The sequence below is a fragment of the Scyliorhinus canicula genome, chromosome 10 (genome assembly GCF_902713615.1).
Source record: "Scyliorhinus canicula chromosome 10, sScyCan1.1, whole genome shotgun sequence".
NCBI classification, from domain to species: Eukaryota; Metazoa; Chordata; class Chondrichthyes; order Carcharhiniformes; family Scyliorhinidae; genus Scyliorhinus; species Scyliorhinus canicula.
Genome location: NC_052155.1, coordinates 71,838,244 through 71,859,234, shown reverse-complemented (window position 1 = coordinate 71,859,234; position 20,991 = coordinate 71,838,244).

The following is a 20,991-nucleotide window of genomic DNA, read 5'->3' as shown; positions in this document are numbered from 1 at the left end:
TATTCTTGACCTTAGATATATTTTCAGGCTCTCCAGTAGATGTCTCTACCCTGGAAGGCATGACAGTCTCTTTTTCCGAGGGAAGATTAGTAGTAGCAGGTACCTCTGGTGCATTCCCTGCTTCTGCAGATGGACTAGAGGTCACACAGTCAGACAGAACAGAGGCTGTTACCTCCTGAGGTAGCCCTGGCACACTAATGCATGTTGACAATAATTGATCTGCATGGCATCTCCACACAAATTCGTCTGTCATTTGGATCGTAGAGTATATTGGACCAGTCTGTGCCAATACAATCACAGTGACCCACTTCTCACTAGTGATGTAGCCGCGTGCCAACACGTTCTCCTTGTTGAAACGAGCGTTTCCGTGCGTTGCTTTCTCATCTTAAGATCCTTGAATATTGGTTTCACTCGACTATCTCAGTTGTCTCCTCTGGCTTCCTTTTCATCAATGGCAAAGCTGGGCAACTATGTGTTGTCGTGTGTGTTGTATTATGGTATGTTGCTAGAAATTTGTTCACACACTGATAAAGTGACCCTTGGTCCTTAGAAGCTTTCGGTGCCTGCTGCAAGTCTGGACAAACCATTTGGCCAAACCATTCATGAATAGATGGTCAGGTGTTTTAAGTAGTCTTCACACTCTTGGGCTGTAACGTTTGGTCCAATGTTGCTCACGAACTGCTCTACTTTTCCGAATCTCACAGAGATCTTGTCAAGATTCGCAATGGTTTGTTCCACAGTGGTTGACTTCATTAGGACCACTTCAGTCCACTCACACAACACAGACTGCTGAGTCAAACAGCACAGGCTGCATATTCACACAGCAGACTGCACACTCACGCAGACTGCACACTCACACAGCAAAGACTGCATATTCACACAGCAAAGACCGCATATTCACACAGCAAAGACCGCATATTCACACAGCAGACTGCACATTCTGATCACAGACTGCACACTCACAGCACAGACTGCATATTCACACAGCACAGACTGCATATTAACACAGCACAGGTGACATATTCACACAGCACAGACTGCATATTCACACAGCACAGGCTGCATATTCACACAGCAGACTGCACACTTACAACACAGACTGCACACATAGCAGACTGCACATCACACAGCACAGACTGCACACTCGCACAGCATAGACTGCACATTAACAGAGCACAGACCGCACACCCAAAGAGCAGGCTGCACACTCACACAGCACCAACTGCACACTCACACACAGACTGCACATCACACATCACAGACTGCACACGAACACAGCAAAGACTACACACTAACACAGCACAGACTGCACACTCGCACAACAGACTGCACATCACAGCACAGACTGCACGCTTGCACAGCACAGACTGCACTCTCATACAGCACAGACTGCATATTCACACAGCACACACTGCATATTCACACAGCACACACTGCATATTCACACAGCACAGGCTGCATATTCACACAGCACAGGCTGCATATTCACACAGCACAGGCTGCATATTCACACAGCACAGACTGCACACTCACAGCACAGGCTGCATATTCACACAGCACAGACTGCATATTCACACAGCACAGCCTGCATATTCACACAGCACACACTGCATATTCACACAGCACAGACTGCATATTCACACAGCACAGGCTGCATATTCACACAGCACAGGCTGCATATTCACACAGCACAGACTGCATATTCACACAGCACAGACTGCATATTCACACAGCACAGCCTGCATATTCACACAGCACAGGCTGCATATTCACACAGCAGACTGCACACTTACAACACAGACTGCACACATAGCAGACTGCACATCACACAGCACAGACTGCACACTCGCACAGCACAGACTACACACACACACCACAGACTGCAATCTCATACAGCACAGACCGCACGCACACACACACACAGCACAGATTGCTGTGTAGTGCCAGTTTTACTGTCGTGAAATTCTGCATTGGAGTCAATACTTAGTCTCAGAAATGGAGAATCCTGCCGATATACTTTTGAAAATGGCAGTAGTTCCTTCATTAGAGACATTTCTGTTTCTCATCCTGAGGAAGAAATGCATTATTGAGACATTATAGACACAATAGATATGAGAAGTGTGCAGGAGGGTGATGTTCAGGTAGAAGATCGGTAATGATCTAGTTAAATGATGGAGTGGGCTCAAGGGGCCGAGTGGCCTACTTAATCACTACAGTGCAGAAGGAGGCCATTCGAGCCATCGAGTCTGCACCTACCCAGTGAAAGAGCTAGCACCCTACCTGGGCCCATGTGTCTACCCTATCCCCGTTAACCAGGAACTCCACCTAACCTTTTTTTTAGGCTAAAGGGCAATTTAGCTTGGCCAAACCACCTAACCTGCACTTCCTTGGATTGGGGGAGGAAATTGGAGCACCCAGAGGATACCCACGCAGACATGGTGAGAAAGTGCAAACTCCACACAGACAGCCACCCGAGGCTGGAATTGAACTCGGGTCCCTGGCGCTGTGAGGCAGCAGTGCTAACCACCGTGCTGCCCTGCCCCTCTGTTCCTCTTCCGAAGAGTTCTAATTATTAAATTACTTGACATCTGTACAACATTGAGACTTTGCCAACATAAAAATTACTGCAGTTCAAAATTAAATCATTGGTTGTGAAAGATTTGGGACATCCTGAGGAAACATTAAGGCAATCTCGAAATGAATTCTTCCTTAAACCATGGTTAGACATACCTTAAATGTCTGCTAAATGAAGCAGTTTGGATAGCTACGATAAAGATTTCCCGAGCAGATTAATGTTTTTATGTGAATAGAAGTATTATCATATTAGATTGCAGATCCTGGCATGTCCTAATTATAACATTTGTATGTTTTCACATACCAAAAAATGCTTTGAATGAGCATTTTTATCTATTTGTTGCCTATAAAATTCATTATGTGAGGATGTTATAACAGCCTGTTTAGTTAATAATATATAACCATCTGTATTATCTGTTATCATTGTTGTGGATCTCAGATGAGGTTGCTCTTGGTCAGGATTGATAGGGATTGCTTGAGTCAAGGCTGGTGGTAAACTTTCCTTACTGTTGAAAATTCTACTAAGTATGTACAACATAAGGCTGGCACCAAGCTTCACATAGAACTATCGCCCTGCATACTCTGTTACAATGTGATCTTCCATCACTGATGATGTAGACTTCCTTTGTACTGAAGTGTAGCAGTCAACTGTCCCTTGACATTCAGTTGAATGCCTCCTGGACATGGAAACATATGATCGTTGGCTGGAGGAAGCCTTGTTTTAGTCACTGTTCTGTGTCTGAAAGAATTGAAATGCCTATTTCAATGTCTAATTTGAAGTTTGTTTCATTTCTGTTGATCATAATGTATGCGCTGCAATAGTTGTCATTAGAACCTGCAATGCCTCCCAAGAAGTGCAACTTATAAACTTTTACAGCTTCAATTTCTTGAATTCTACAAGTTTTAAGTAGTTACTGGTTTAATTTTTGTATCAGGAGTTTTTCACTGTGGCTTGCCTCTCTTCTTACAGGAATGGCAGTCTGTATTTTTGGCAGGGTGTTTTTTCTGCCGGGGTAGCCTTTTCCCGCCACAGTGGGAACACTGAGTAAGGGCAGATCTTGCGCCCTCTTCATTCTTTCTCTGTTTTTGAGGGCAACTCACACTGTAGGAGCTGTTTTTCTTCACAAATTCTCCTTTTCTCCTCAAATAAATACATAATTTTGCTTTCTCATTTTCACATGCCTTGCTAACTGCACACCCTCCAGTAGTGTAAAATCTTCCATGACTGCAGAAAATCGAATAAAGTCTACTCAAAGTCTCCTTCAATCCAGAATTAATTCATTTTTCAAGGCTCCATGTTCACAATTCTCAGTCAGCCGATATAAATCATCAGTGAAGAAATCTATACTCTCTCCCGGTCTTTAGATATGTTTATTAAACTTCACGCTTTCTATGATAGTGCTCCTTCTCAAGCTAAAATCAACATCCTAGGCTTTTATAACCTCTTCATATGTCACTGTCTCTTCGTTTATGCCCTCACATTGTCTGCACTACTGCCTATGGTGTAGAGAAGAGTACTGACCTGGTCTTTGCTAGTGTTCTCTGCTTGGCCCAAAGTGATTGTGTACCTGGTAAACCTCCAATGTCACTTCCATGGCTTCTCAGCTTGATCCAGGCCTTTCACTTGGGTGGAGCAGTCTGGTAAATTTACACAGAATTTACAGTGCAGAAGGAGGCCATTCAGCCCATCGAGTCTGCACCGGCTCCTGGAAAGAGCATCCTACCCAAGGTTAACACCTCCACCCTATCCCCATAACCCAGTAACCCCACCCAACACTAAGGGCAATTTTGGACACTAAGGGCAATTTATCATGGCCAATCCACCTAACCCGCATATCTTTGGACTGTGGGAGGAAACCGGAGCACCCGGAGGAAACCCACGCACACACGGGGAGGATGTGCAGACTCCGCACAGACAGTGACCCAAGCCGGAATCGAACCTGGGACCCTGGAGCTGTGAAGCGATTGTGCTATCCACAATGCTACCGTGCTGCCCTGCACGGTAAAGGACAGGTTTTCTCCATGGCTTTTCTTCACTCCAGCCTCTCTCTGAGTCCTTTTGGTATTTCCCCATGCTGCCCGTGCTCCACAGTCATTTGCATTGCTACTATTTCCAGTTACTGAGCTCTAACCTTGGTACCTTTTTGGTCATTTTGTTCTGCTGTCACTGTCTATTACCATCACCATGGGTCTTAAATGAGGTTGATTTTGGTCAGGATTGATAGACACTGCTGCAGGCAAGGCTTTTGGTAAACCTTATGTTTTATTGAACTTTCTACCAACAATGTACAGCACAATAGAACTATCTTTCAGCATATCCTGCTGTCATGTGATCTGCCATCACTGAAGATACAGACTGTCCCATATACTTATTTAACATTAAACCTTTACACTACATATTACAGGAAGAAAACGTGGATAGGCAGGTTAATTTAATGACTGAAACTTCAAATTGAGTCTTTTAATTGGCTTGCTGTCCTCTATTTGCAAAATAAGTGCAGTTGGAGCCCTTTATTGTTATTCAAGAACGACTTTTAGTGATCCACTGCAGATTTCAAATATGATTTCCTAATAGTCAGACAAGAGGGAAGAATGGTCATAAATGTAGATATATAAACACAAAATTCTGTCATCAAAACACTCCCTTTCTACAAATCAAGACAGTGCACAATGAAAAGGAGAGAATCAAGATTAAGGAAAGAGTTCTGAACATCATTGGCTCACTCAAGGAGAGCCTTGCTGGTCTGATCAATGACCCAGGTAGAGTCAGCATTATCAAAGAACTGATGTCGGATATCTACATATTATTTACAACCTTTCCTTATTCTCAGCAAGCACTGAAATCCCAAGCTATATTTTCAAGATTATCATCTGAAAATGTGCAATTTCTATCTCCCATCATGACTCCTTTTCCTTTTCCCCTTGTTTTAGGTCCTGCTCACTAGCAAGAGCATCTCTCATAAGAAAAGACCTCGGTAGAAATAATGCCTCTTAAATATTGTTGTATATCCCTCCAAGGCATCAGCTCAAGTTAATCAGCTGTCATATAATGTTTGAGAGGTCAGCACATGGTAAATCACAGAGCACCAGTAACCAGCCACAAGATTGTTGGCAGGAATAGGAAAGGAGACACTTCATGAGAGGGTGAGGTCCTCACCCAGTTGATAACTTCAGGAACTTCAACCATAAAAAGAAAACTGCTGGAATCACTTAACCATATGTATGATTGTACTGGAAAGCCAGCTAAGGAATGTTAACACTATGACTGTCAGTATGGGAGAGTCCACTTCCATCCTGTGTGGCCGCAGGTTCCACAGGTGGAATGTAGCATGTCCCATTGTAGGAGGTTACAGGTGCCTGACCGGTGAAACAAAGCCTCCTGTGGCACTGCTCCCAGTCAGGTCCAGGAATCTTATTCTAGGCCTGTATATGGCCTCCTATAATCAGCCTTCTCCAGTCCTATGCCTGGTGTAAAGCCATATGAAGCACTATTCCCTGAATCTGTTGAGGTCCTTTAGATTGTTGAGGCCCTTGGGATTGTTAAGGCCCTTTGCTGAAGCAATTGAGGTACATAAGGCTGTTGGGGCTCCTGAGGCTGCCACTGATGTTGTTGAGGCAATGCAGCTATTATAGTTCCTGAGGTTGTTGAAGTCAGTGACAACAACTTTAATCTTGTCCAGGCCAAAACTGAACAGAACCAATGCATTTAAATAAAAACTGTGTACCTGCATGAAACAGGGAAGGGATTGATTTTGCCTGCACAAGACTGTTTTGAATACAATGAGTAAACCTTTTCACACATGCATACAAATGTTTTAAAAGTTCAGCCTTTTCTGCCATAATGAAGTAGTAGTTTGATAATACAGAATTTGAGTATTGCTGAGAAAAGCGACATTTTGTCAAAACTTTTCATCTTGCACTCATCAGAACAATTCGCAAGAATACCAATGTGAGGGAAAACAACAGCTTTACACTGATGAGAAGAGAGTACTGACTGGCTCAGTTGGCTGGACAGCTGGTTTGTGATGCAGAATGAAGCCAACAGTGTGGGTTCAATTCCCGTGCCGGTTGAGGTTATTCATGAAGGTCCCACCTTCGCTAACTTAGAACATAGAACATAGAACATTACAGCGCAGTACAGGCCCTTCGGCCCTCGATGTTGCGCCATCCTGTGAAACCCCTCTAAAGTCCCTCTACACTATTTCCTTATCATCCATATGCCTATCCAATGACCATTTGAATGCGTTTAGTGTTGGCTGGTCTGCTACTGTTGCAGGCAGGGCATTCCACGCCCTTACTAAGTAAAGAACCTACCTATGACACCTGTCCTATATCTATCTCCCCTCAATTTAAAGCTATGTCCCTCGTGCTGGATATCACCGTCCGAGGAAAAAGGCTCTCACTGTCCATCCTATCTAATCCTCTGATCATCTTGTGTGCCTCAATTAAGTCACCTCTTAACCTTCTTCTCTCTAATGAAAACAGCCTCAAGTCTTTCAGCCTTTCCTCATATGATCTTCCCTCCATACCAGGCAACATCCTTGTAACTCTCCTCTGTACATTTTCCAATGCTTCCACATCCTTCCTATAATGCAGCGACCAGAACTGCACACAATACACCAGATGCGGCCGCACCAGAGTTTTGTACAACTGCAACATGACCTCGTGGCTCCGAAACCCAATTCCTCTACCAATAAAAGCTAACACACCGTATGCCTTCTTAACAACCCTCTCAACCTGGGTGGCAACTTTCAGGGATCTGACATGGACACCGAGATCTCTCTGCTCGCCCACACTACCAAGAATCTTACCATTAGCCCAGTACTCTGTCTTCCCGTTATTCCTTCCAAAATGAATCACCTCACACTTTTCTGCATTAAACTCCATTTGCCACCTACCAGCCCAGCTCTGCAGCTTATCTATGTCCCTCTGTAACTTGTAACATCCTTCTGCACTGTCCACAACTCCACCGACTGTAGTATCATCTGCAAATTTACTCACCCATCCTTCTACTCCCTCCTCCTGGTCATTTATAAAAATGACAAACAGCAGCGGCCCCAAAACAGATCCTTGTGGTACACCACTAGTAACTGGACATCAGTCAGAACATTTCCCATCAACCACCACCCTTTGTCTTCTATCAACTAGCCAATTTCTGATCCAAACTGCTAAATCACCCTGAATCCCTTGCCTCTGTATTTTCTGCAATAGCCTACCGTGGGGAACCTTATCAAACGCTTTACTGAAATCCATATACACCACATCAACTTGCCCCTCGTCTGAGGTGTGGCCACCCTCAGGTTAAATCACCACCAGTCAGCAGCCCCCCCCCCCCCCCCCCCCCCCTCCCCCCCCCCCCGAAAGCGGAAAGCAGCCTATGGTCACCTGGGACTATGATGACTTTACTTACTCTTCTCATACAGAGTAAATTTGTTGTTTGCTGACCATCCTTATTTCTCAGAGTTCCAGGGAAGCAACCTGCAAAAATGGCATTACCAATGGTAGCTTCAGGGAAATGTCGCAGTCAGAGGTACCCATGCTTCATACTTGCAGAACATGGGAACAAGAAAGCAAAGGGTCAAATTTAATTTTTGAACTGACTATTTTACTAATTCCGTGCGAACAAAACAAACAATGTTTCAGTCAGTGAAGGAAAATTATGGTGTCTCAAATGAATAAAGCAGCACCGTGCAGGGTTTTTCAAATGCCTCCTCCTCCCTCCTGAATATTCATGCACAGTATGCTTCGTCACCATGAATAAACTCCAAAACCATCCAATGTTTAAAATATTCGGAGTGAAAATTAATCTCCATAATAAGCAATAATTATATGACTCCCTCACAAGTAGATAATGATGGAAATTATCATTAATTTCATGCTGAGGTATTGGATTAGTGCAAATTGATACAGGAGGAAGCTTTCCTTCTGTCACCATTTATAAATCCATTCTTTATAAGTGCATTCACCAATTCGTCACAGATACCCCATCGAAGAAAGATTCTTCCACAATCATTATATATTCAGTGTGATGAATGTTCACTGCTTGCTTCTCCCCTTAGACTTGTATTTTTGACAGTGGGTGGATACAGAATTCAGCCCTGAATGCTTTGCCAATCATTCAACGCTTTGCAGGCTCTATGTTTAGCTCACTGATTACATATGTTCAGGAGGCAGCAGGCACTCAAACAATTCTATGGCTCCTGCTTCAGTTGATTTGAGTTCTTTTTGTTTTTTAAAAATAATAAATTCTTTTTTGCCAATTACGGGGCAATTTAGCATGGCAATTCATCTACCCTGCACATCTTTTTGGGTTGCGGGGGTGAAACCCATGCAGACACGGGGAGAATGTGCAAACTCCAGACAGACAGTGACCCGGGGCCAGGATCGAACCCAGGTCCTCGGCGTTGTGAGGCAGCAATGCTAGCCATCTTTATGCACTGCATTGGAGTGGCACAGTAGCACAGTGGTTAGCACAGTTACTTCACATCTCCAGGGTCCCAGGTTCGATTCCCAGCTTGGGTCACTGTCTGTGTGGAGTCTGCCCATTCTCCCCATGACTGTGTGGGTTTCCTCCGGATGCACCAGTTTCTTCTCACAGTCCATAGATGTGCATGTTAGGTGGATTGGCCGTGATAAATTGCCCTTAGTGTCTAAAAGTTTAGATGGGGTTATGGGGTTACGGGGATAGGATGGAGGTGTGAGTTTAGATAGGGTGCTCTTTCCAATTGCTGGTGCAGACTTGATGGGCTGAATGGCCTCCTTCTACATTGTACGTTCTGTGAACATATTCTTCTACTTTGAGCTCCAATATCTGCTTGCAACACAATACACTCGGGTCAATTCCCTCGGTCAAATCAGTGTTAATTAAAAATTAAATGCTGAAAAATGAGGACATTACCGTCTTGTTAACAATTGACCCACTTGACCACCACAAAGACCTGTCTCTGGACAGCAAAACACCTGCTCGTTTTAGCTTTTACGCCACTTTAACATGTAAACTGCAAACATATAAATTAGGAGCAGGAGTAGGCCACTGGGCCCCACAATCCTGCCCTGCCATTTGATGTGTTATGTACTCTAGTATAACACTGGCTGCAACTGGATGCAGCTTTGACCCAAAAGATACTCCCGATCTTGAAGTTAGTTCAATCTGATTTATTGAACTCTGTAGCACAGTTAGGACAGTTCTCTATGAGTTCGACTCTCTGCTAACCTAAGTGTGGTTACTCTGTCTGATTGAACCAGACTAGCTCTTATCCACGTGCTGGAGGTGTGATACTGTAAATACACCCTAATTCTCTCTGTAGATGTTCATCAGTGGAAAGAGGCGGAGTGTGAGTGTCTCGTGCCTTTTATAGTGAGATACTACACCTGAGTGTCCTGCCTGCTCATTGGTCATGTCCAGTTCACTGTGTTCATTAGCTCCCTGTCTATATATCATTATGTGCATATCAGCATATCATGACAGCATTCAATAAGATTGTGATGATCTGACTGTAATCTCCTGCCTACCCCCAATAATATTTCACCCCCTTGGTTTATCAAGAATGTTATCTTGCTCTGCCTTGAAAGCATTCAAAGACTCTGCTTCCACTGCGTTTTTAGGAAGGGAATTCCAAAGACTAACAACCCTTTCTCTGTACTGGACAACCTTTTATTTTTAAACAACGATCTCTAGTTCTAGATTCTCCCACAAGAGGAAACATCCTCACCACAACCACTCTATTAAGATCACTCACGATCTGATATGTTTTTGTGGGCGGCACGGCAGCACAGTGGTTAGCACTGTTACCTCACAGCAGCAGGGACCCCGGTTCGATTCTTGGCTTGGGTCACTGTCTGTGCAGAGTCTGCATGTTCTCCCCGTGTCTGCGTGGGTTTCCTCCGGGCGCTCCGGTTTCCTCCCACAAAAGACGTGCTGTTAGGTGATTTGGACATTCGGAATTCTCCCTCAGTGTACCTGAACAGGCGCCGGATATGGTGACTAGGGGATTTTCACAGTAATTTCACTGTAGTGTTAATGTAAGCCTACTTGGGACACTAATAAAGATTATTCAATTCAGTTGCATCTTATTCTTATAAACTCCAGTGGATACAAGCCTAGCCTGACCAACCTTTCCTCAGAAGCCTAACCGCCCATTCCAGGTATGAGTCTAATAAACCATCTCTGAACTGCTATGAATGCATTTACTTCGTTCCTTAAATAAGGAGACAAATACCCTACAGATATGGTCTCACAAGTATCCTGTATAACTGAAGCATAACCTCCTTACCTTTATATTCAATTCCCCTCACAATAAATATCTATCAGTTTCCCTAATTACTTGCTGTACCTGCCTGCTAGCCTTTTATGATTCATGCATAAGATCATAAGATATTGCAGTAGAATCAGGCCATTCGTCCCATCGAGTCTTCTCCACCATTCAATCATAGCTGATATGTTTCTCATCCCCATTCTCATGACTTCTCCTCAAGAAGGGGAGTAGAGATAACCCCGGTAACTATAGGCCGGTGAGCCTAACGTCTGTGGTGGGTAAAGTCTTGGAGAGGATTATAAAAGATACGATTTATAATCATCTAGATAGGAATAATATGATTAGGGATAGTCAGCATGGTTTTGTGAAGGGTAGGTCATGCCTCACAAACCTTATCGAGTTCTTTGAGAAGGTGACTGAACAGGTAGACGAGGGTAGAGCAGTTGATGTGGTGTATATGATTTCAGTAAAGCGTTTGATAAGGTTCCCCACGGTCGGCTATTGTAGAAAATACGGAGGCTGGGGATTGAGGGTGATTTAGAGATGTGGATCAGAAATTGGCTAGTTGAAAGAAGACAGAGAGTGGTAGTTGATGGGAAATGTTCAGAATGGAGTTCAGTTACGAGTGGCGTACCACAAGGATCTGTTCTGGGGCAGTTGCTGTTTGTCATTTTTATAAATGACCTAGAGGAGGGCGCAGAAGGATGGGTGAGTAAATTTGCAGATGACACTAAAGTTGGTGGAGTTGTAGACAGTGCGGAAGGATGTTGCAGGTTACAGAGGGACATAGATAAGCTGCAGAGCTGGGCTGAGAGGTGACAAATGGAGTTTAATGTGGAGAAGTGTGAGGTGATTCACTTTGGAAAGAATAACAGGAATGCGGAATATTTGGCTAATGGTAAAATTCTTGGTACTGTGGATGAGCAGAGGGATCTCGGTGTCCATGTACATAGATCCCTGAAAGTTGCCACCCAGGTTGATAGGGTTGTGAAGAAGGCCTATGGTGTGTTGGCCTTTATTGGTAGAGGGATTGAGTTCCGGAGCCATGAGGTCATGTTGCAGTTGTACAAAACTCTAGTACGGCCACATTTGGAGTATTGCGTACAGTTCTGGTCGCCTCATTATAGGAAGGACGTGGAAGCTTTGGAACGGGTGCAGAGGAGATTTACCAGGATGTTGCCTGGTATGGAGGGAAAATCTTATGAGGAAAGGCTGATGGACTTGAGGTTGTTTTCGTCAGAGAGAAGAAGGTTAAGAGGTGACTTAATAGAGGCATACAAAATGATCAGAGGGTTAGATAGGGTGGACAGCGAGAGCCTTCTCCCGCGGATGGAGGTGGCTAGCACGAGGGGACATAGCCTTAAATTGAGGGGTAATAGATATAGGACAGACGTCAGAGGTGGGTTTTTTACGCAAAGAGTGGTGAGGCCGTGGAATGCCCTACCTGCAACAGTAGTGAACTCGCCAACATTGAGGGCATTTAAAAATTTATTGGATAAGCATATGGATGATAATGGCATAGTGTAGGTTAGATGGCCTTTAGTTTTTTTTCCATGTCGGTGCAACATCGAGAGCCGAAGGGCCTGTACTGCGCTGTATCGTTCTATGTTCTATGTTCTAAAACACCTGAGGCGTGTTTCTGCGGGAATCGGCAGGGCGGGCATCTCCGGCGCCGAGGAGTGGCGTGAACTACTCCGGCGTCGGGCCGCCCCAAAGGTGCGGAATCCTCCGCACCTTCAGAGGTTGGGCCGGCGCCGGAGTGGTTTGTGCCGCGCCGGCCGGCGGGGAAGGGGCTTGGCGCCATGCCAACTGGCAGCAAAGAGTTGGTGCGTGCATGGGAGCGCCCGCGTGTGCTGGCATCATCCCAGCGCATGCGCAGGGGGGTTTCATCTCCGCGTCGGCCATGGAAGAGGACCACACCAGCCGACACGGAAGAATAGAGTGCCCCCACGCCACAGACCCACCCACGGATCGGTGGGCCACGATCGTGGGCCAGGCCACGTGGGGGCACCTCCCGGGGCCAGATCCCCCCCCCCCCCCCCCCCCCCCCCCTCCGAGAACCCCAGAGGCTGCCTGCGCAGCCAGGTCCCGCCGGTAAGAACCTACTCTAATTTATGCCGGAGGGACTGGCCGAAAACGGGCGGCCACTCGGCCCATCATGGGCTGGAGAATTGCCGGGTGGGCCGCTGCCAGCGGCCGCCGACTGGCGCGACTCGATTCCCGCCCTCTCTAAATCCCCAGCTCCGGAGAATTCGGCAGCCGACGGGGGCGGGATTCACACCGCCCCCCAGCGATTCTCTGACCCGGCGGGGGGGTCGGAGAATCCCGCCCCTGATCTCCCTATTAATCAAGAGCCTATCTATCTCTCTCTTAAAGACACCCAGTGATTTGGCCTCCACAGACTCACCACTCTCTCGCTGAAGAAATTCCTCCTCATCGCAGTTTTAAAGGATGGTCCCTTCAGTCTGAGGCTGTGCCCTTGGGTTCTAGTTTTTCCTTTTGGTAGAAATTTCCTCTCCACGTCCACTCTGTGTAGGCCTCTCAGTATCCTGTAAGTTTCAATAAGATCCCTTTTCATCCTTCTAAACTCCAACGGGTACAGACCCAGAGGCCAGGGACCCACCCATAGTCCGTTCGGGCTAGGGGGGGTGGGTCGGGGTTTGCTCCAGGGCCTCGGATATCGGGACGCCATTTCTCAGCGCTGTGAGCACCGGGAAACAAGTGTCTAAACGCGCTACCTAAGGAAATTTATTCACAATTAGTTGAATTGCGCTCTATGTTCTCCTGCCGGCAGTGAATTGGCCCTGGTTTACACTGGCACTAGGAGCAGCATGTCGCAGCAACTTCTCCTTTCCCAAGCACATTTACGCATGGCTGGGTGCTCGAAGGATTCCAGTCCGAATCCCGTCAATGGACCCCAGTTCTGAGTGGGTGTGCTGATACCAAGATCTGGAGGCTGCCCGCCCTCGGCCCCACAATGCAAATCCTGCACCCCCCCCCCCCCCCCCCCGGCATTGATCTACGGGCTTCCACCTCATATCAAAGCCTTTTGTAATTTTGGGAAAAAAAGACCTTCAGCATAAACTTTGAAGAATGAAATTCAAATTAAAGGGGCAATTTTGTGTGGCCAATCCATCTACCCCACAAATGTTTGGGTTGTGGGAATGAGATCCACACAGACATGGACTGGGGCCGGGATCGAATCCGGGTCCTAAATGACGTAAGGCAACAACCACTGCAGCACAGTGCTGTCCCTTCAGCATAAACTTAACAAACGTAATTCCACTTCAGTAAATTGAAATTTCTACTGTAAACTCCCTGCAAACTTTTCAAATTGAATTCTATCAAGCAGAAAAACAGTCATATAGATCCATTTAAAAGGGAATTTCAAAGTATTCTACAGCTAATCCAATATGATAAAGCTCCTGTAAATGACGCATTTGGCTCTCACCCAATATGGAAAGGACAGAAAGCAAAACGACCCTTTCCTGAATCCAACTGATACAATGATGTCTGTATCAATATGCAGGGTAAATGAGAGAGATTTAACATCCATTTACATCAGCACAATTGCAAAAGCTGACAGCTAGTGATTTCTTCTAAATAGAAATCGTTTTGAAGGATAATAAAATAAAACATTTGGCATACTCATCAAATAAAATTGTTGTGGTCAATGTGGAACAATCTTCCCAACAAATCAGAGTTTTGTTTGCTGTCCAACAAAGTCAAAACAATTATCCAGCTGGATTATCATATCGGAAACAACATCAGCTATTTTTGTACAAAGCGATATAACACAGCCGTCATTATCCATTGTGAAATAATTAATGCATCAATCCTGTTCTGTTTCCTCTGAAATTACAGGCTGATATTTTCTGATTTGTATGATTCTCAGTAATACTAAGCCATACAGTATGACTCAAGTGGTCCCTAAAGAGTCCATAACGACATGAACTTCTGGTTCAATGCCAATTTGCTGCTGGCTGAATTAATAGCAGGATACCCACTAACAATTAATGGCCGGTTACATTTGACACCTGATAAATGAATGGAAAAGCAGATTATTAGCATTAATTGAATGATGTGCCATCAGTTACAACAAAGACGAGTTGTGGAACAAAACTGTGGCTTTAATAAGCTAAACGAGAACCTGCTGGCAACTGATCCCGAACTGGGGCAGGGTCAGAGGTCGGCCTTTATACAGAGCCTGTGGGGAGGGGCCACAGGCAGAGCCAGCAGAGACAACAAACAATATATACAATACAGTAACAGTGGTTTACCACATTGAACAAACATAAATTCACATTAATAAATGTACCAATCAGTGTTCTGACCGAAGCAGCAGCTTTTGCAAGGACTTCTGCTTGCTTTGGATTCAATTAGCCTGCACTCAAACAATAGAGCATATTCAACAAATAGTGAAAAGAAAGATTTGCATTTTAAGAGTGACTCACAGCCACAGAACTTATCAAAGCGCTTTACTCAATGGAATATTTTCTGAAATGTTGTCTCTGTTATAACATAGAAAAAGAGCCAGCCAATTTGTGCACAGTAAACTCCCAGAAAAAAGCAATATGATAATAAGCAGATAATCTGTTTTTCTGATGGTAATGGAGGGCAAAGTATTGACCAGGAGAATACTAGAATAACGCACTTGCTTTTCTTCATATGGTGTTATAAGATCTTTAACGTTCACCTGAGAGAGGATAGAGAATTGATGTCATTAAAAGTGGGTTTTTATTTACAGTTTAAAAAAAAATTCATTTACGAGCTGGCAAGGCTAGCATTTTTATTGCTTAGCAGCCCTAATTGCCCATGAAAGGTGATGTGACGAACTGTCTTCTTGAACCGCTGTCCTTGAGGCAATTTAATAACTTTAGTGAGCTGGTGTTCCATGTCCTGGAAGGTGAGGTTTGCAGACCATTTATGTTACAGCACCTTTTTCTTCTGGGTAGTTTTATGATAATAGAAAGAGTAACGTTCGGAGACATTCTGCCCAAACCTTACCGCAGTCCGGGTTTTGCTTTACTGGATCTAACATTGGTTTTGACTGCCCTTCTCATTCTGCCCTGCCGTCTGAGCCGGATCCTTCTATTACCCTTTTTCTCACCTTTTACCGTCACCTCCACCCCCAGGAAACAATGATCGCTGGGTTCTCCCAAGTTACTATCCATTTTGGGAAAGTTCAGTTTAGTAAATAGAATAAAATGTATTCTTAGAAGCTAATAGTTTAATAACATCATAAAAAATGTGCACCTCAATTGTCTTCTCTGGGATATTGGTCTCATGGACATTAGACTGGCTAAGTTGGCACAAGGATTGGATAAAGAAAATTGATGCATTGGTAAGTCTCACAACTATGAGAAGAACCATCCCCTGTACTTGAAGTTGCCTGCCGGTTTCCTTGGAGCAGATTGCATAGTTCCTATGGCAGATAGGGGCGGCAATGGCGTAGTGGTATTGGCACTGGACAAGATCCAGGGACTCGGGTTCAAAATCCGACCATGGCAGTTGGTGAAATTTGAATTGTCGATCGTGTAAAAACCTACCTGATTTACTAATGTCCTTTTGGGAAGGAAACCTGCCATCCTTACCTGGTTTGGCCTATATGTGACTCCAGGTCCACAGCATATGTGATTGACTCTCAATTGCCCTCCGAAATGGAAGGGAAGGCAGTTAGGGTTAGGCCATAAAGGCCGTAATTCTCTGGCTATTTGCTGGAAGCGGGATTCTCTGTTCCTGCCGAGAGTGCACCCTCGGCAGCATGGGGTGACTTCAATGGAAAATCCCAAAATCTTGCGGCCCCCCTCCCTAACAGCACTGTAAGTTAACCTATGGCACAGAGACTGCAGAAGTTCAAGAAGGCAGCTCACCACCACCTGCTCAAGGCCAATTAGTGATGGGCAATGCATGCTGGCCTAGCCAGTGCCAACCACATCTATGATTGAATAAAAAAATGTATTTCATAAATAGATGGCTGCAACACCCTAACCAATACCAGCTTGGGAAATACACTGAAGAATGAAGGGCTTAAATTCCAATAGTGCCCTTCATGACTTCATGTATGAGGGAATCAATGTTTTTAAGATTAATTTTTGTTTATCTTTGTAAGTTCGCACTTGGGGTGATAGTGGTGGGGAACCTTTGTTTGACTTGAGATTGTAATCTTTAAAATACAGAATGTACCTAGCTTGGCGACATTAGTCCCAGCCTAATAACAAGGGAGGAACCATATTGAAAGATATTGACAGGTCAAGGGAAAGTAGCCGGTTGGGAACAGACAAAGATGAATGTTGGCTCCACACAACTGACGTGCTGCTATCAGCTGGGTGCTGCTGAGGGAACAGGAGTGAAGAGAAGCCCAGAGGAGGGCATGATGGGAAGGAGGGCAGTGGTAACTCCATGAAACTGGGAGTTGGGAAAAGGAAAGCACATGAGCAGGGGGGTCTGCTCAGGGTAGTTAGAGAGCTGGAATCATGCAGGTAACTAGATGCTGCTGTGCAGCTTTATGAATCCACTGGGTTGCAGGCTCGGGAGAAGAGATTGAGCAACTGGGAGGCACCAAGTTGCTGGGGCAGTCTGAGCTGGAGCAGCTTTTGAGGGAAATCAGAGGCGACGGGCGGGATCCTCCGGTCTCCCGGCCGCATGTTCCTTGGTGGCGGGAGGCAGCGTGCCGTTCGTTGGCGGCAGGGTTCTCTGCTCCCGCTGCTGCCAATGGGAATTCCCATTGAAGCCATCCCACACGCCACCAGGAAACTCGCAGGCGGGGGTGCACTGCCAGTGGGACCAGAGAATCCCCCCGCCAGAGAACGACCGGAGAATTCCAGCCTATTCCTTCAAAAGAGAGGAACTGGAACCCTGCAGGAGGAAAGCAGAGTTTTGAATAATTTTTGTGACTCACTGTTGCCTGGATGGCTTGCTGAGAAATGTGTCTTTATTGTGATTGCCATTTCATGTGCAGTATTTGTCTGACCACAGATTTGATTTGATTTGATTTGATTTATTATTGTCACATGTGTTAGTATACAGTGAAAAGTATTGTTTCTTGCATGCTGTACAAACAATGCATACCGTACATAAGGAAGGAAGGAGAGACTACAGAATATAATGTTACAGTTATAGCAAGGTGTAGAGAAAAGATCAACTTAATACGAGGTAGGTCCATTCAAAGGTCTGATGGCAGTAGGGAAGAAGCTGTTCTTGAGTCAGTTGGTACGTGACCTCAAACTTTGGTATCTTTTTCCTGACGGAAGGAGGTGGAAGAGAGTATGTCTGGGGTGCGTGGGGTCCTTAATTATGCTGGCTGCCTTTCTGAGGCAGCGGGAATTATAGATAGAGTCAATGGATGGGAGGCTGGTTTACGTGATGGACTGGGCTACATTCACAACCTTTTGTAGTTTCCTGGGTAGAGCATGCTCCATAACAAGCTGTGATACAACCAGAAAGAATGCTTTCTATGGAGCATCTGTAGAAGTTGGTGAGGGTCGTAGCTGACATGCCAAATTTCCTCAGTCTTCTGAGAAAGTAGTCATTGGTGGGCTTTCTTAACTATAGTGTCGGCATGGGGGGACCAAGACAGGCTGTTGGTGATCTGTACACCTAAAAACTTGAAGCTCTCGACCCATTCTACTTCGTTCCCATTGATGTAGACAGGGGCATGGTCTCCACTACGCTTCCTAAAGTCGATGATAATCTCCTTCGTTTGTTGACATTGAGGGAGAGATTATTGTCGTCGCACCAGTTCACCAGATTCTCTATCTCATTCCTATACTCTGTCTCGATGTGGAGATGCCGGCGTTGGACTGGGGTGAGCACAGTAAGAAGTCTTACAACACCAGGTTAAAGTCCAACAGGTTTGTTTCAAACACGAGCTTTCGGAGCACGGCTCCTTCTTCAGGTGAATGGAAAGGCTTGTTCCAGAAATGTTTATATAGACACAGTCAGAGATGCCCCGGAATGCGAGCACCTGCAGGCAATCAAATCATCAAAGATGCAGAGAAAGAGGTAACTCCAGGTTAAAGAGGTAAACCTGTTGGACTTTAACCTGGTGTTGTAAGACTTCTTACTATACTCTGTCTCGTCATTGTTTGAAATCCAATCCACTACAGTGGTGTCATCAGCAAATTTGAAAATCGAGTTGGAGGGGAATTTGGCCACACAGTCATAGGTGTATAAGGAGTATAGTAGGGGCTGAGGACACAGCCTTGTGGGGCACCAGTGTTGAGGATTATCGTGGAGGAGGTGTTGTTGCTTCTCTTTACTGATTGTGGTCTGTGTGTTAGAAAGTTCTGGATCCAGTCGCAGAGGGAGGAGCCGAGACCAAGGCCACGGAGTTTGGAAATGCGTTTCGTACGAATTACGGTGTTGAAGGCTGAGCTGTAGTCGATAAATAGGAGTCTGACATAGGTGTCTTTGTTATCGAGGTGTTCCAGGGTGGAGTGCAGGGCCAGGGAGATGGCGTCTGCTGTGGACCTGTTGCAGCGGTAGGCAAACTGTAGTGGATTAAGGCAATCTGGGAGACTGGAGTTGATTCGTGCCATGACTAACCTTTGAAGCACTTCATGATGATGGATGTCAGCCACTGTACGATAGTCATTAAGGCACGCTGCTTGACTTTTTTTTGGTACAGGGATGATGGTCATCTTCTTGAAGCAGATAGGGACCTCAGATTGTTGTAAAGAGAGGTTGAAGATGTCTGCGAATACCCCCACCAGCTGATCCACGCAAGACCTGAGTGCTCGTCCGGGTACCCCATCCGGACCAGTGGCTTTCCGTGGGTTGACCTTCGAGAAGGCTGCTCTAACGTCTGCAGTGGTGACCTCAGATACAAGTTCATCCGCAGCTTCTGGGGTGGAGGGCTTGCTCTCGCTGACCTCTTGCTCAAAGCGGGCATAGAATGCATTGAGCTCATCAGGGAGGGGTGCGTTGGAGCCGACGATTTTACATGCCTTCCTCTTGTAGCCTGTTATGTCTTGCAGACCTTGCCATAGACGGCGGGGATCCGTGTGGCTAGCCTGGGACTTGAGCTTGGTCCGGTACTGTCTTTTGACATCTTTGATGGATTTCTTTAGATCATATCTGGCTTTCTTGTAGAGGTCAGGGTCGCCTGACTTGAACACCTCAGACCTAGACTTCAGCAAGCAGTGGATATCCCTGTTCCTCCAGGGTTTCCGGTTGGGAAACACACGGATTTGCTTCTTTGGCACACAGTCTTCTACACACTTACGAATGTAGTCAGTTACTGTGGTGGCGTACTCGTTCAGGCTGGTCGCAGAGTTTTTAAATACTGAGCAGTCCACTGACTCTAAGCAGTCCCGTAGGAGATCATCCGATTCCTCAGACCAACAATGCACAACTTTCTTTGATATATTCTCCCGCTTCAGTTTTTACTTATAAGCCGGGAGCAGGAGCACAGCCTTGTGGTCAGATTTGCCAAAGTGTGGGCAGGCGATAGAGCGGTCTGCATGTTTGATATTTGTGTAGCAGTGGTCCAGGATGTTTGGGTCTCTGGTGGAACAGGTGACGTGTTGGTGGTAACTTGGTAGTCCGCTCTTGAGCTTGGCCTGATTGAAGTCCCCAGCTACAATAAACAAGGCCTCGGGGTGTTTCGTTTCAAGGCTATTTATGGTGGTGAATATTTCGTCCAGTGTGATTTTCACATTCGCATGGGGTGGAATGTAAACTGCCGTCAGGATAACGGAGCTGAACCCCCACGGAAGGTAGAAGGGGCAGCAGTTTAGTGTCAGGTATTCCAGGTCCGGGGAGCAGTAACTCGCCAGTGTTGCTGCATCTAGGCACCAGGAGGTGTTGATTAGGAGGTGTGGTAATCACCACTGTTGTATATATTAGGAGAGGTGTGGTAAGATCCTGGTACTACAGGATCCGACCAGTAGGCGGAATATAAATATGTGTGCTCCCCGTACAGCAGCTATTTCGCCAGCTGCTGTAGGAGGCCACACATCTTAGTGTAATAAAGCCTCAGTTGTATTCAACTCTCGTCTTTGTGCAATTGATCGTGCATCAATTTATTACACTAAAGTTTTCAGAAGATGGACCTCCGCATCAAGTCGGATCGCCTGCAGCTGGATCCGCAATCAAGCAACGTCAAAAAGGACATTGAACATTGGTTAGCTTGTTTCGAAGCTTACATCAGGTCTGCACC